This window comes from Mustela nivalis (genome assembly GCF_964662115.1).
Source record: "Mustela nivalis genome assembly, chromosome: 3".
Taxonomy (NCBI): Eukaryota; Metazoa; Chordata; class Mammalia; order Carnivora; family Mustelidae; genus Mustela; species Mustela nivalis.
This window is the reverse complement of record NC_139022.1, coordinates 6,267,348-6,285,522: the sequence shown is the minus strand read 5'-3', so window position 1 is coordinate 6,285,522 and position 18,175 is coordinate 6,267,348. Positions and strand designations below refer to the sequence as shown.

The 18,175-nt window shown below is 38.7% G+C and overlaps 1 long non-coding RNA gene and 1 pseudogene across 2 annotated transcripts in view; both read right to left on the bottom strand.

Moving 5' to 3' along the window:
- The window catches only part of LOC309861483, a 547,912-nt gene that overhangs the window by 367,706 nt on the left and 162,031 nt on the right, over positions 1-18,175 (bottom strand). The gene's annotated exons all lie outside the window — the stretch shown is intronic.
- LOC309860636 (olfactory receptor 2AJ1-like) lies at positions 492-3,211 on the bottom strand (annotated as a pseudogene). The gene is made up of 3 exons: positions 2,922-3,211; positions 1,103-1,590; positions 492-604 (listed from the first exon to the last, which is right to left on the bottom strand). The product of its transcript is annotated as an olfactory receptor 2AJ1-like (transcript).

The following is an 18,175-nucleotide window of genomic DNA, read 5'->3' as shown; positions in this document are numbered from 1 at the left end:
TATATACAATAGGACATTATTAACTATAGTTATCATGATGTTGATTATATTGCAGTACTTACGCATTTTTAACTTATGTATCTTATAAATAGAAGTTTTTGTGTTTTTCACACCTACACCCACTTTGCATATATTTTTTATGAATTTTTGACAACTGTTGCAATATTGGCATTATAATTTTTACTGTTTAATAAGATAAAAATGATAAATAGATACCATAAAATGTTACTGTAGTGTAAAAGTCAATTTTTAAAGCTATTTAGAATTTTAGTAGGAAGCAAAAATACATTTTTAGATGTATGTATGTATAAAGCAAATGCCTATAAAATTTGTTTATTATCAGCAGGGTTTTGGGAATATCCACTTTCCACTCTTAATGGATACAAACATTGATTTTTCTTTCCAGACATATAAATAATGGATAAAATTAAGTATTGAATATTTAGAAAACACAAGAATTTTTCTTATTATCTTTAATGGAGAAAGTTATTTTAGAGCATATTTCTCATTACCTCCAGAACATATTTATTCCTAAAGCTATAGATGATAAGGTTCAGTGTGCATGTGAGGATGATATAGAATATTGCTAAATATTTGTCCTGGCCTAGAATGTGTGTTGGGGACCTCCTGCCTAGAAGGGGTCAACCCAATAGATCAACAGTTCTTGGGAACCTCTTCAACCGAGGACATTCACAGGTGGCAAGCTAGAGTGCTACCGTGTCTCCCTGGTGATTGTTATGAGAACATTGTGAGGTTTGGCTTGTTGCCATTGCAGCTGCTGTCTCAAGACTAAGCTAATTAGGCTCCTGTGTTTTGTGAATATTGAGTTATGGCCCAAGTGTCCAAACCACGAAGGTCCAGGCTGTCTGATACCTCTGCATGGCCAGCTACTCTCAGGCCAAAATAGAAACTAACACCAGATGTACAGGAGGTGATTCCCTTACTGTGTGGTATAAATCAGAACTCTGCAAAATAAACTTTGGCACTATTGGATAGACATCCTCCTTGGTGCTCCTCCTGCCCCCATCTCTCTGTCTCTTAATTTCTTTTCACCATCCTCTTACCCTCACATTCCTGGTCGATTTGTCATGCCGGCTGCGACAAATGTGGTATGATTTGGGTCTCATGTATGTGAAAATAAATGACCCATAGTACATTGTGACCAAAATCATGTGGAAGGAACAGGTAGAAAATTACTTTTTTGGTGCTTCTGATGATTTCATTTGAAGGATAGTAAGGAGAATTTAGACATAAGAAGCAAAGATTAAGGAGACAAGGGTAAACAGAAAAAATATGGCACTTACATAAGCTCCTCATTGTGTCCACACAGGACTTCAACATGGCAGGTACTTCACAGAAAAGGTGATCGATGACTCTTGAGTCACAGGAGGGAAAGTGGGTGGCATAAGCTGTGAGGACTATGGAGTTGACAGTGCCAACAAGTCAGGACCCTCCAGCCATGAGGATACAGACATAGTCACTCATAAAAATTGGATAATGCAGTAGATAATAGATGACTACATAGCAGTCATAAGTCATTGCTTCCAGGAAAAGACACTGACCACCCAGGAGGGTGAGGTATAGAAATATCTGGAAGCCTTCAATAAATGGTGCTGGGAAAATTGGACAGCCACATGCAGAAAAATGAAATTGGACCATTTCCTTACACCACACACAAGAATAGACTCAAAATGGATGAAGGACCTCAATGTACGAAAGGAATCCATCAAAATCCTTGAGGAGAACACGGGCAGCAACCTCTTCGAACTCTGCCGCAGCAACATCTTCCTAGGAACAACGCCAAAGGCAAGGGAGGCAAGGGAAAAAATGAACTATTGGGATTTTATCAAGATCAAAAGCTTTTGCACAGCAAAGGAAACAGTTAACAAAATCAAAAGACAACTGACAGAATGGGAGAAGATATTTGCAAACGACATATCAGATAAAGGACTAGTGTCCAGAATCTATAAAGAACTTAGCAAACTCAACACCCAAAGAACAAATAATCCAATCAAGAAATGGGCAGAGGACATGAACAGACATTTCTGCAAAGAAGACATCCAGATGGCCAACAGACACATGAAAAAGTGCTCCATATCACTGGGCATCAGGGAAATACAAATCAAAACCACAATGCGATATCACCTCACACCAGTCAGAATGGCTAAAATCAACAAGTCAGGAAATGACAGATGCTGGCGAGGATGCGGAGAAAGGGGAACCCTCCTACACTGTTGGTGGGAATGCAAGCTGGTGCAGCCACTCTGGAAAACAGCATGGAGGTTCCTCAAAATGTTGAAAATAGAACTGCCCTATGACCCAGCAATTGCACTATTGGGTATTTACCCTAAAGATACAAATGTAGTGATCCAAAGGGACACATGCACCCGAATGTTTATAGCAGCAATGTCCACAATAGCCAAACTATGGAAAGAACCTAGATGTCCATCAACAGATGAATGGATCAAGAAGATGTGGTATATATACACAATGGAATACTATGCAGCCATCAAAAGAAATGAAATCTTGCCATTTGCAACAACATGGATGGAACTAGAGCGTGTCATGCTTAGCGAAATAAGTCAAGCAGAGAAAGACAACTATCATATGATCTCCCTGATATGAGGAAGTGGTGATGCAACATGGAGGCTTAAGTGGGTAGAAGAAGAATAAATGAAACAAGATGGGATTGGGAGGGAGACAAACCATAAGTGACTCTTAATCTCACAAAACAAACTGAGGGTTGCTGGGGGGAGGGAATTTGGGAGAAGGGGGTGGGATTATGGACATTGGGGAGGGTATGTGATTTGGTGAGTGCTGTGAAGTGTGTAAACCTGGTGATTCACAGACCTGTACCCCTGGGGATAAAAATATATGTTTATAAAAAATAAAAAATTAAAATTAAAAAAAAAAAGAAATATCTGGAAGCCACAACCTGCAAATGAAATAGTTCTGCTGCCTGACATTTTTGGAATAATATTGGAAATATGCAAAATGTCCATGAAAGACAGATGGCTGAGCAGGAAATACATTGGAGTGTGGAGTCTTGAGTTCCTGTGGATAAGGAGGATCATGACTGTTTTTTATGTAATAGCCATAATAAAAAAATGATTAATATAAAGGAGAACAAAACTGGACTTGAATGCAAAGAAGAAAAGAATCCTAAAAGAATGAAATCACTGGTGGAACTGTGATTCTCATGCTCCATCATGAATAACACATTTCCCCCCTAAATTAGAAAAAAAAAAAAAAGCTAAAATGCAGTAGTAGTGCAAATCTCAAACTCATTTATATTTAGAAACATAATAAAATGAGAGTGATGAATATTTTGCAATTAAAATGAATAGATTCTCAACCAACTTTTGAAATGGGCTTGTTTTACAAGATGGCCATTTATTTGTTTGAATCAACTGATGATATTCGGTATATCAAGTAAGCTGTTAGCTCCATGTAATATCAGAGTCTTATTTCCATATTGATATGTCAAATTCAGTGTTTTGTCAAATGTCACCATTTAAAAGAGACCAACCCCTGAACAGCGTACTTAAAATCTCATTATCCCCTCCCCTAAACTACTGTCCTATTCTTTGATGTATCTTGCAAATAACTTTCCATCCTTTACATGTAAAATAAACTTATGAGCTATATTTATTATTTATTGGAATTCTCACTGACTGGAACTTGATCTTCACAAGTGGAAATTCTTGTTTTGACCCCTGTGTAAACTGAATGGCTAAAATAATTCCTGGTTCATAATGGTAACTCAGTAATATATTTTAAATGCATGAATAAATTAATAGTTTATGGAACTCACTTTTCTGTCTCATTTTTTATTTGTATAAAGCTTAAAAAATGAAAGGTATTATTTCTAAATCTTTCTAAAGTAGTAAGTAGTAAAATGCTGTAAAATCATCATAATGTGTATCTATAATTTGAATAGGAGTATTAAAATCAAAATTTCATTCATTAAAATATGACTATATTTTACATTGGTCAGGTTTATTAAATTCTAGAAATTGAATTAGGCTTTATCAATACTTTATATAGGGAATCATAGTTTTTTCCTAAATAATAATATTTATATGTGGATAGTGGCTTTTTAACTGTTCCCTTCCTTTCCTATTATGTGCACATACTGCATATGTATGATTTATCCCTCAATAAATAGATATACACACTTACATACTTACAGACACACACACACACACACACACACACACACACACACAAGTACAATTTAGGAAAACACTACTGCAGATCATGAAAAATAAATAACATAAAACAAGTCACTTATTATCTTTTAGTACTACTCATAAGTGTAATTTTATAAATGAAATCTGTTTTGGTTTTCAGTTTAGGGATGCAAATGTGCAAATATGTCCCGGATAAAATACAAATAATTTTTCTTTTTCTTTTTTATTTTATTTTACTGAAATCAAGATTCTTTATTATGAAATAAAACGAATTGTATTTTGATACCTGGAATGTGAACACTGTTTTGCAATAATGTTAGGAATATTTAAAGATTAATATTTGAAAGAAGTTGCAGATATATGCATGTTTAAGTAGTTCTGTATTTCCTGGTTTGACCTACAACTCAGTAAAATTTGGTATGGACATAAATTGAGATTTAAGTGCAGTGATGTCTTCCAAGAGCTGGTAAGTAATTCTCTAAAATCTGTGAATATTACTGAAAACTCAGATTCAATATATCATTATCTAAAGTCATTGACTTTTTCCCACGGCCAAAAATATCATTATTATCATCATAATTTTTTCATTCTTTTTCTTTTTCAAATTAATGTTTTACTTTGTTACATTCATTCTTATTTAAAAAAATCCATACCCTATTTATTTTAAGGAAGGATGGGTAATATCTATTTTCTATGGAATCCCCATCACATAGCAGACTCTGGCCTGTTGTGTGTTCTCAATAAATTCTTATTAAGGTAATTTTAACTATGGACTCTGTTATCAAAACTTTTCTACAATACATCAATTTTCTTGTTTATAAGTGTTCGTCCTCACCACAAGAATGTTTATATTTTTGTTTTCAGATATTAAAGACCTTCATAATTATTATTAACTCCATAATTTCTTCATCATTTTACATCTACTAGGTTTTTTCCACTTTCATAAAGTTCAGGGACATCTGCAACCATTCTTTTTTTTTAAAGATTTTATTTATTTATTTGACAGACAGAGATCACAAGTAGGCAGAGAGGCAAGCAGAGAATGAGGAGTAAGCAGGCTCCCTGCTGAGTCCAGATAACCCGATGTGGGGCTGAATCCCAGGACCCTGGGATCATAACCTGAGCCGAAGGCAGAAGCATTAACCCACTGAGCCGCCCAGGCACACCTGCAACCATTCTTTAGGACATTTTACCTAACCAGTTAATCAGGAACCTAGTATTTCCTCCCATGATGCTAGAATAATGGATAAAAGTACATCTTCTATGCCATCCACAATGTTCAATAAAATATATTTTTGAATCCAAAATGGTATACTCTAGTGGTGAGTTTCCTAAAACTAAGTTGAAAACTGAGGAAACATATGATACATATCATGTAAACACTTCCAAATATGTATAACCTTTATCAAAAAATAACTTATTCTTTCCACATAGCATCAAATGTTCTTTGTTTAATAATGCTAAATTTAAGGGGATGTAACATTCAGTTTACACCCTCCTATCACCTAGAAGTTAACACTGTTATATCTCAATCTTTCCTCTCAGGTAAAAGATAGGTTTTCATTCCATTATTCAGTAAATGTTCAAATAATCTTTACTATTTTACAATTATCAAGATTTTCAAAGTGAGCTATGTATCTATTAATTTTGATTTAACTAGATCCAAAGTATATTTTTAATTTCTTTATGAAATCTTGCAGTATGGGGACACCTGGGTGGTTCATTTGGTTACTCCCCTGCCTTTGGCAAAGGTCCTGATCTCAGGGTCCTGGGATCAAGTCCCACATTGGACTCCTTGCTTCTCCTCTGCCTGCTTCTCTCTCTGCTTCTGTCTGCCAATCTTCCTCCTGGTGCTCTCTCTCTCTCTCTCTGACAAATAAATAAATAAATAAAATATGTAAAAAAGTTATTAAGTATGAAAATAAATCATTCAATATGATTCCTTAAATTTATATAAGGGAAATTTACATTTAAATAGAAATAATTTATCCAATAATACCAGTAAAACTTTACATTTATTTAATTATTTATATGATTTTCCCCTAGTCTTTTTAAAGATTTTATTTATTTATTTATTTATTCATGTCTTTATTTATTTATTTATTTATTTTTCAGAGAGAGAGATGGACATAGAGGGACAGGGAGATGCAGTCTCCCTGCTGAGCAGAGAGCCCAATGCAGGGCTAAATCTCATGACCCTGAGATCATGACCTTAGCCAAAGACAGATGTTTAACTCACTGAGCACTCAGGTACCCATCCCATACATCTGTATATTAAAATTTCAACTGTAAAATAAAAGACAAATGCAGCAATCATTTCTTCCTGCAAAATGTTTATTTTAAAAAGTAATTGATACAGTAATCCTGAGGAACTTTAAGTATGCACTTATAAATTGCACTAAAATACAATGCTACTTTTATTTCTAGATATATTCTAAAGAACTAAAACATCAATGACCCAATTGATATAGTAATTATACAGTCTATGATAAAAATTCAAACGTCATGGGTGCCTGGGTGGCTCAGTTGTTTAATCGACTGACTTTGGCTCAGGTTATGATCTCAGGATCCTGGGACTAGCCCTGCATTTGGCTCTCTGCTCAGTGGGGAGCCTGATTCTCCCTCTCCCTCTGATGCTCTGCCTGCTTGTGTCTCTTGCTCTCTCTGTCAAATAAATAAAAAAAATCTTTAAAAAAATATCAAATGTCAGATTTCCATAATGATGAGCAAATGATTCCAACTAAGATGTAGCTACTGAGAATTCAGTTTTATAGAATTTCATAGAATAAGCAGAAGTCTGGCAATGGATTTCTCTAAATATGGATGGAATAAAATCATTATTTATTTGAAGAAATTGACATGGAAAATGCATATCATAAATGTATGCTAGACATTACTTTGCCTAGGGTTGGGTATGCTACTGATCCAAATAATTATATTAAGAAAGTAGAAATATAAGCTAAAAACTTATGCAATTTGAAGAAATAAAATAGAAAATGTAATGCAAATACAGTTTCTTTAAAATACTATATATTGGGACACCTGGGTGGCTCAGTGGGTTAAAGCCTCTGCCTTTGGCTCAGATCATGATCCCAGCATCATGGGATCAGGCCCTGTATTGGGCTCTCTGTTCAGCAGGGAGCTTGCTTCCCTCCCTCTCTCTCTCTGCTTGCCTCTATGCCTACTTGTGATCTCTGTCAAATAAATAAAATCATTATATATATGTGTATATATATATATATATATATATATATATATATATATACATATTTATTTTTTCCATGTTATGTTCTTTATTTTTTTTTAATTTTTATTAACATATAATGTATTATTAGCCCCAGGGGTACAGCTCTGTACCAGAGCTGAATCACCAGGTTTATACACTTCACAGCACTCACCATAGCACATATCCTCCCCAATTTGCATAACCCAACCACCCTCTCGCTACCCCCTCCCCCCAACAACCCTCAGTTTGTCTTGTTAGATTAAGAGTCTCTTATGTTTTGTCCCCATCCTGATCCCATCTTGTTTCATTTTTTCCTTCCTTCCCCCCTACATCCCCCATGTAGCCTCTCAAATTCTTCATATCAGGGAGATTATATGATGATTGTTTTTCTCTGATTGATTTATTTCACTCAGCATAATATCCTCTTGTTCCATCCACATTGTTGCAAAAGGCAAGATTTCATTTTTGATGACTGCATAGTATTCCATTATGTGTGTATGTGTGTGAGTGTGTGTGTGTGTGTGTGTGTGTGTGTGTGTGTGTGTATCTTCTTAATCCATTCATCTGTTAATGGACATCTAGGTTCTCCATATTATGTCTTATTGTAATAGAACACATAGATTAGACACAAAAGTCTATCTAAAATTGGTATTTATCAAATCAGTAAGATAATGGTACTTGCCTCAAAAGGCTGTTTTGACAAGTAAGTGAAGCAACACATTATAACACACACACACACACACACACACACACCCATAAAACAAAGCTTAACACTTAGTAGTTACACAGAAGTAATGATTATTACTGTTGTTGTGATTATTATTCTTTCTGAATTTACTATATTAGTATTTCTATCATTGTTTATTATTAATTTCATTGTTTTATGATTATTTATTTATAGATAATATATATAGAGAGAGAGAAAGAAAGATTCAGGATATGAGAGTATATAAATGAGTTAAGAACTGCAATTCAATGCTTTGAATCAGAAGAATATTGTGCACTAGGTGCCTGGTGAAATTGCTCCCTGAGGTTCTCTGAGGGAAAAGGAAATGCAGTATGTTGAATGACAATGTGTGGTTTGCTTCCCACCCATATACACACATACAGGCATGTGTGAGAGAGCAAAGTAATGGTCCTTACTATAAAACACATCAGCTGAGTTACTCAAAGTTGCATATCTACTGGACACTTGACCTTATAATTAACTATTTTTTGTCCTTTTGACCTTTCAAGACACCAAATCATCCACCAAAAAAATTATTTCATGGCTACCTTATATATATTTGTTTTTGCTGTCATGTCATTGTAAGGGATTCTTGTGAGGATTGTTTCAGTGATATCAAATCCATCATGCCTAAAAAGAAACTTCAAAAGTCCCCTGAAGCATGTGGTACAATTGGTACCACAATTTATAATAGCCCAAGCCAGAAATCAGAAAAAAAATTATCCCAAATTTCCTTTATCTCTGCACTCTTCCATATAAAAATCACTATTGTCCTACCTTCTCTCCCTACATAATCGCCACACCTTTGGTTATTCCTCCTCTTGCTGCTACATTCCATGTGTTGTCGTGGTCATTCTAAACATCTATTCTGTCCTATGTCAGTAGAATGTCTTTATCTGTATGGGTTTAGTAACATCTACACAGGATCACACACTTCACAGCTTTTCTAGAAGTCAGAAGAGTGTGGCTAATGAAGTAAATTTCAGAAAATGACAATGGAAGTGTTTTGGGACTGGAATCTCACATTCTTCTAATTTTTATTCTGTGAGTTTCACCTATATGTAATGATGTGTGGTCCTGATTCTTTCTGCAAGAGCTTTACAGAAAATAAAACCCAGGAATTTAGGAACAAAACGTGTCAGTTACCAGGCAATATATTCATCATGATAATATGTGAATATTAATGAAAAATAACTCACCAAATTTTCAAAAGAATAATTTTGAAAGAGAAAAGGCAAGAGGCTGTCCTGTGAGATGTTATTGCTATCCTTAACATTCATATTGGGTCATATATTTTGGGTATAATGGATCTAGGATAAATCGCATGTGTTTTATTCAAAATGCCTAACACATAGTTTTATGACATAGAAGTACAAAAGATTATACAACATTGTAATAATAATTCAAATAAATGTCTGCCTTCAATATCTTCCTTTATGAATAGATCTTTTGTGTAGTCAAGTTTATTCTTTCTGGAGCACTGTTTTGAGTATGCAGATAATCTTCTAGGTTACGCAATATGCAAATTCTATTAAATTTGCATTAAAAATAGTAAAATAACCAACCAAACAAACAAAGAAAAACAAAGACTTTGTTTTTGGGAATTTATCTCTAGTTCCCATTTCCATTGAAACTATTTATATTTCCATGACATTGTCTTTCCTGCATCTTTTCCAAACCTGTATTTTTTCTTACACATAGTCATTCCCACCATTTCTAAGGTCTTTGAAGCCTTCCCATATCTAGGGTTTGATGTAAAAATATCCTTCCTTCTTTCTTATCTTTCTTGTGTAGAATTGGGTAACTCTGTCAGTGTATCCTGTATCATCTAAAGCTACAATAAGTTTATGTTTGCTCTACATACTTTGAATGTGACCTGCTGATTCTTTCCTGACCTGGCCTCCAATGTCTCCCAAAGGTCTTCTTCTCTGGCTTCATTAAACTTTACCAATTTCACACTACATAGGACAGAACATTGGTGAGTTCTTTCACATCTAACACACTTGTCTGACTGGCTTCCCACAAGATACAGGCAAGCCCTTTCTTATTGGTGCCAAGCAATTGCTAACACCATTTGTGTGTCTGTTGCAATGTCACAGATGACCAGGATGACCGAGAGGCATGGGGTTATGCCCCATACTGGAATTTGCTTCAAAGCGGCTGAGAGTTTGCCAGTATGCATGGGATAAATAATTTGGAAGGACAAAAGAAGAAGGGATGACACCTACTAAGGTCAATTCCTGTATTATGTAGCTTCTGGAGGTTAAAGTAGCCATCCTCTGATGGGTGACATAAGTCTCTTGTGTTTTCAGAGGAGAGCTGGCAAGAGAACATGAAGAAATCATTTGTGTGAAGTGGAGTGGGGACACTGGGACAGACAAGCATTCTTTATCTACTGTAGAAAAAAATCCTGGTGTGAAAGGGAGAAGGGAGTTCAGATTGAATAAATTCAGACTTAAGTATTTCAGATTGATTGAATAAAGTGAGATGAAAAATTTGTTTAAAAAAAAGGCCTACATTTCTGAACCCTTTCCCATTATGCACTTTCTTCTGAGCATATTTTATACCCATTTTGGGGGCCCTGAGAGCTCACTATCGGTTAAAGGAACTGTGCATGGCCTGTCTCTTATATCAGAAGTTCAAGGAAGGCCACTAGGGCAATTTCATTACTGCAGCATTGACAGTCTCCTGGATGTTTCCAGAGTGAATGAATGAACCTACTTATCTCGTATACAGCCTACTGTGGAAAGATACGTAAAAAGATGAAGTTGTTTTATATAAGTAATAATACTTATTTTTATTCTTGATAGGTTCATAAGTCAATTAAATGATAATAAACTAAATATAAAAGTAAACATAACAAAACAGTTAATTTACTGGTCTTACATATAATTATAATGACAGCTATATTAATGAATATTTTTTGAATATCAGAGAAGATTTAAAGTGTCTAGAATTGGTTAACATCTTATAGTTGTTAATTATCACTGAAAATATATGTGGTCCTACAAGATCAGACAACATACCCAAGTTATCTGACTTAACCAAGGATTCAAGTCCTGAAGTTCTGGTGTCAGAATTCATGTTCCAATGTAAACACAATTTCCCTTAGAAATTCTTACCTATTTAAACCCAACATAGGGGCTTCACTGAAAATATCCTGTTCTTTAAGAAGGGAAAGATGTTTAAGTCGCATGGGTTTGTGTGTTGTGTGTCTATGAAGGATGTTGTGAATGCCCAGTCCTCCTTTCACAACTGCCCTTTCCTAATTGCAAGCTGTCTAAAAGCAGACAACTGAATTAAGATCTCCATGAAAGAGAACCATGAAGTTTTGTGTCAATACATTTAACTCCCTTTTTCAAATGTGAGAACACTGCATATACCTCATCAGGTTATACCTCATCAGGTTATTAAAATAAGAATATGAAAGTGAAGTGTTAAGCAAAATGAACAAAGTAATTAATTAATGAAAGACATTTCATGTTTACTTTTATTGTTATTTCTATTAATTTTATGATAATAAACTATTTTTATTCCATCACAATGAAGGTTTAACTAATTCAATTTATTTATCTTAAAATAACTAAATAAATAAAATATTTAATGAAATCACACTTCGATCAAAGTATGAGTATATTGAGGATAACAAAGTTTAGATATAATAAAATGGTTGAAGTCAATTAAAATGCTGAAGCATGAAAAAAAGAAATATATATATATACATATATATATACATATATGTATATATATATGTATATATATATATTTATATATATATATATAAGAATTGTTGGAGAGAGGAGTCAAGATGGTGGAGAAGTAGCAGGCTGAGACTACTTCAGGTAGCAGGAGATCAGGTAGATAGCTTATCTAAAGATTGCAAATGTTAGGGTCCGTGATGAAAGGAACGAGACTGATACAAAGTGAAGGTCAAACAAAACTTTATTTCGCGCCAAGCATCAAGAATCAAACTGACCGGTCAGGGTTATCTCTTACGAAAAGGCGACGACAATGATCCCGCCGAGGTCACTCCCAAGAAGGCCGCTCTGGAGGAGGCTGCTCTAGATGAGGGTGCTCCACAGATGAGGCTGCTTTATGACTGGAGCCACTCCCAAGAAGATGCCACTCCAGACAAGGCCACTCCCAGGATGAGGCCGCTGCTCGATGAGGTTGCTCCCCAGACAAGGCTGCTCCCAAGAAGAGGCCATTCTGGACAAGACCGCTGACCGCTGGACCGCTGGCATCTCAGGACCACTGGTGTCCAGGGGCTGCAGGGGTCGGGACCACTGACTGTTGGACTGCTGGACCGCTGGTGTCTTGGGACCACTGGCGTCCAGGGGCTGCAGGCGTCAGGACCACTGACCACTGGACAACTGGCGTCTTGGGACCGCTGGTGTCTAGGGGCTGCAGGAGTTGGGACCGCTGACCGCTGGACCACTGGACCGCTGGTGTCTCTGGACTGCTGGCATCCAGGGGCTGCAGGCATCGGGACCAATGACCTCTGGATCACTGGCGTCTTGGGACAGCTGGCGTCCAAGGCTGCAGGCGTCAGGAGGCTGCAGGCGGCTGCTCGGGCCGCCGGAGGTGGGACTTCCAAAGGCTGGATCGCAGGTGGCTGGAGGCTGTAGGTGGCTTGGTGCCACCAGAGGCAGGGCTGCAGGTGGCTGGAGGCTGTAGGTGGCTGGAGACTGCCAGAGGAGGGACCGCCGGTGGCAGGACTGCTGGCGATGGTTATAGCTCTTACAAGAGCTGTTACAGCTCTTCTGCTCCTCTGACTCTTCGCTCCCACAGACTCTTCCACTCCCGCAGACTCTTCCTTCTGCTCCCGCAGCAGACAGATCTCCTGCTCCCCTGACAGCCTCGCACACCAACCTTTATGGGGTTGGTTGAGCACCGCCCCTCCACAGGTGGCCAATCTGATCTCAATTCACCCTAGTGGATATACAGGCTCCCCACCGCTTGGACATCTCCACCTGGCCTGCCACGCCCCTACATCCGGGGTCCACAAGCAAGTTCCTCTGGGAGGGGCAGGCCCTTACATTCCCCCCCTTTTCTTTGGAGATTAGTCAAATCCTTGACTTTTCAGATAGTCCTATCTTATATTGAGCATATAAGACTAACATTTTGTTGCTCCAATTTTCTTTAGTACAACAATAATAAACTTACAATTTTTTTTAGTCTTAGTTTTAGTCCATGGTCAGCGGGGTCTGTCGGCTGCAGCTCCCAACTCTGGGGGTCATCCTTACTCTCGGCTCATTTGACATGACCCGCATGAACCCAGGCCCTAATGCCTTCTACTTTTACTGCTGTGGGTGTGGTTAGGATAACAGTAAATGGTCCCTTCCAGCAAGGCTCCAAGTTCCCCACTTGATAGTGACGTATCCAGATCAAGACCCTGGGATGTGGTTCCACCACTGTCTCTGTCCCAGTGTGGGCAGTTTGGATCCCTGTGTGAGTTCTTTTTAAGACAGACTGTAATGCCTGCAGTGACTGGAGTATAAAATGATCAGTCATTTCTGCTAGGGCAACCTCCTGTACCCGAGGACAGAGCGAGGGGGGGTCCTCCCAAACATTATTTTGAATGGGGTCACCTTTTTTAAATAGGGTGTACATCACACCCTGAGGAGAGCAAAAGGAAGGAGATCCATCCATCCACCGCCAGGCTCCAGAATTAACTTTGTCAAGGTCTCTTTGAGAGTCTGGTTCATTCTTTCTCCTTGCTCAGAACTCTGAGGCCAGTAGGCACACTGTAGTTTCCAATTAGTGCCCACGGCCTTGGCCATCTGTAGAGTCTTGGTGAATGCAATCAGCTTCGCTTTTCTGCTGAGGTCCTGTGTGGCAGGGCTGTCGTCCAGAGTCCCTGCTCAGGAGAAACCATTGCAGCCCCTGAATACCTCTTTCCACTGGCCATGTAAGTACTCCCTTCTGTGAACAGAGTCATTTCTGCATCCGGGAGGGGAGTGTCTCTGAGATCCGGCCTTATTCCCGTCACTTGGGTTAGGACCTTCCCACAGTTGTGTGGGTGGTCAGCCAGCACCTCTGGTAGCAACGTGGCTGGATTTAGCACCTCGGGGGGCAGAAAGATCACTTTTGGTTTGTTGAGGAGGAGGGCCTGACACCCCGTCACTCAGGCATTTGTTATCTACCGGTCTGGTGGAGTCTGGAGAAGGCCCTCGATAACGTGGGTGGTGGTCAATATGAGATTTTGACCCAGAGTCAATTTGCATGCATCCTTGACCAGGAGAGCCGTGGCAGCAATTATGCAGAAGCAAGGGGGGAACCCAGCTGCTACTGGATCTAGTTTCTTGCTAAGATAGGCCACTGGCCTTCACCAAGGCCCCAGAGTCTGAGTCAAAACTCCTTTAGTCAGCCCTGCCTTTCCATCCACATACAAGTGGAAGGGCTTGGTAACATCTGGGATGACCAATGCTGGGGCACTCAGTAAGGCTCTTTGTAATTCCCAAAATGCTCCTTCTGCCTCAGCTGTCCACACTCTACCATAGTGAGTCCTCCCTTAGCCAGTTCATAGAGAGGTTGTGCCATCTCCATGAAGGTGGCATCCACAGCCTGCAGTAGCCCACCATCCCAAGAAACTCCCTCTTGGAGATCAAAGCCTACAGCACCTGGTATTCCCAGGCAGTCTTCCATCCAAGTACTAACCAGGCCCGACCTTGCTTAGCTTCCAGGATCAGATGATATCGGATGTGTACAGGGTGGTATGGCCGTAGACAATCATAAGGTTCTTACCCGATATTCTCAGATGAGTGTACATGACACCCTGTGTAACATGGAACCATCCTCCCCTTGCTGGAGGAAGCTGAACTTTCTCATACCCTACTGTTACCTTAATCTTCCCAGGCTTGGTTAGCTACCATATCTCTCTCGTTCACAGTTATGTTGGCCCCCGGCCTTCTTGGGCTACTGATGCCTTGTGGTCATATCCATTCTGTACAAAGGAGGAGGTAGTGGAAGGTTTCTAAGTGCTTGGAACAGAATGATGTTTCAGACAGATGGACATGTCGTTCAAAAATGCAGAGGCTGAAGAGAGCCAGCATATTCAGGAACGTGCCAGCAGCTGCACATATATCAATCAGGACAGGTCCCTGGCAGCTTCTGATGCCCAAGATTTGAAGCCTCGACTCCCGAGCTCCTCCCATGGGCCCTTGTGTGACCCATCAAGTCCAGACACTAGAGAAGAGGGACAGGCAGCTCATGGAGCTTCAGAGAGTTTTCTTCCCCTTGGAAGATGGCTTCCTAGACTCAAAGTGGACCGTCAGACTCTCGTTTTTTTCTAGGTTTGAAAGCCAACACAGAGGTGCTGAGCAGAGTCCAAATTCATTGCACAGAATTTCCCGTTTCATCTCCAGATTCTGGGTGGAGGGAACATGCCTCAATATTATAAAAACCATCTATGAAAAACCTACATATAATATCATTCTCAATGGAGAAAAATTGAGAGCTTTTCTCTTAAGATCAGGAACATGTCATCATGTCATGGATGCCCACACTCCCCAATTTTGTTCGGCATAGTATTAGAAATCCTAGCTTCAGCAATAAGACAACAAAAAGAAATAAAAGGTATACAAATGGGCAAAGAATTAGTTAAACTCTCTGTCTTCATATATGACATGATATTTTGTGTGGAGAACCCAAAATACTTCACCCCCAAATTCTTAGAACTTACACAAAAGTTTAGCAACATGGCAAGGTACAAAATCAATGCACAGAAATCTTTTGCATTTCTATACACTAACAGTGTATAGTAAAAAAGAGTAATTAAGGAATCAATTCCTTTTACAATAGCATGAAAAGTCATAAGATACTTAAGAATAAACCTAAGTAGAAGGGGCAAGATGGTGGAGAAGTAGGAAATTCTGTTTCAACTGGTTCCATAAAGTGAGCTGATTATCTACCAGAACACTCTGAACACCCATTAAATCAGCCTGAGATGTAAGATTATACAATTTTGGGTCTCTAGGGGAAGAATACTCTAATGGTGAGGTAAAGCAGAGTTTTCAATCATGGGACTGATATTGGAGGATAAACAAAATGGGGAGGAAGCCTCCAGAAATGACCCTTTGGAATGAAATACATCAGTGCCCGAGTGCCCTGCGATTGAGGACAAGCATTAACCTGGAGTCTAGTTAAAAGCACTCAAAAGGAGCAAAACATCTTAAGGGGTTACTGGTGGTCATGGGGATGGGCTTAAGCCCATGGACCCAGGATGGCCAACGCCTGGGACCACAGATAACAGAAAGACTGAGGTGAAGCTTCCAGGCTGTGGTCTCTGAACTCCCAGTGCTCAAGTGAGAAAATCTAGGTGGACACCAGACAATGCTCTCTTGAACCACAGCCTTTTGTGCTCTACAGGCACACTTTGTGACCTCATGGATGCCCACACTCCCCAATTTTGAGCTCCACACCCTCCCCTGAGAGAGGTATATGCAGGTGCTAAGCAGTGGTCTCTAGGACCAGCCTAGAGTCTAAACACTCCCAGTCACAGTGGGGCTAGAAAATCTCAGCGTGCTATCTCTGGGTGTGAAAATCTAATCATGCTATGTCTGTTTGGGATATTTCAGGAAGTGTCTAGACAGCAACCCAGCAAAGGCAGCCACTGGAAGTGAACTCACTGTACCAATACTGAGGTTTTAGTAGCACTAGGGTACAGAGACAAGGCAGCGCTCCTGCAACCCTTAAGACAGTGGCTGGGGATATGCCCTGCTGGTGTGAGGTGGCATGGGGTAGTCTGTGTGATCTGGACCACCCAGAGGGGAGCAGACTGAGGCTTCTCTCTTAGATGGAGGTCTGGGTGAAGTTTGCTTTCCTCTAAATCTCCAAAGAACCACCAAAAGCCACCAAAGAGAAAACAAAACAAAACAAACAAACAAACAACAACAACAAAAACCCTTCAGAGAGCAAAATCCTGAAATACCGGCTTCCACAGAGCCCCGCCCATTCATAAGGGGCAGGAAGACTCAACCCAAGTAGGACTGCTTGAAAAACAACTCTGCAGGCCCCTTCTCCAGAAAGAGAGCCAAAACAAAACTCAGAAGACAACCACCACAGTGTCCCCATAAAACTGGAAAACCCCAATATCAGGGGAAAAATATATTAAGCTCCCAGTATTGCCCTAAAGCATGTATATATTTCATGGATCGTACTTTTTATTTTTAACTCAATCCCAATATTGTACTTTTTAATATTTTTTAAAATTTCTAACCTATTTACCATCCACAACAGGAGGTTAAATATAATAAATTTTATAATAACTTTTTAACTTGAACTCTTTTAATACACATACATGTGTTTTTCTCTTGCTATTCTATTTTTTGTAATAGTCATATAGAGATAAACTTCAAGGTAATATTTCCCCAGTCAATATTACCCCTATATATAAACCAGTTTTAATCCCCCTTTATCTTGTGAAGGTAAAGTCTTTTAACAAAGATAGCAAGATAGCAAGATATATCTGGAAAGAATCAAATTAACCATCCTGACCCACACTGAGGATTTATAATAACCCTCCCATTTTTTCTGTCAGTGTTTTTGTGTATTTGTTTTTGTTCTAGTATTATATAAATCTTATTCTTGGGGTTCATTTTGGTTGGGTTCTTTTTTTCTTGTCATTTACTTTTGTTGGTCTTTATCTTTTTTTTTATGCCTTTATATGCCTTTTTTGTTCATATGCCATTCCAATAAAAATTACCCCAGCATTTTTCCAAAAGCTGGAACAACCAATCCTATAATTTGTATGGAAACAGAGAAGATCCGAATTGCTAAGGAAATGTTGAAAAAGAAAAACAAAACTGGAAACATCACGTTGCCTGATTTCAAGCTTTACTACAAAGCTGTAATCACCAAGAAATCATGGTAGTGGCACAAGAACAGACACATAGACCAGTGGAACAGAGTAGAGACCCCAGATATAGGCCCTAAAATCTGGTCTGATAATCATCAACAAAGCAGGAAAAAAATATACAATGGGAAAAAGTTAGTCTCTTTAATAAATGGTTCTGGGACAATTGGACA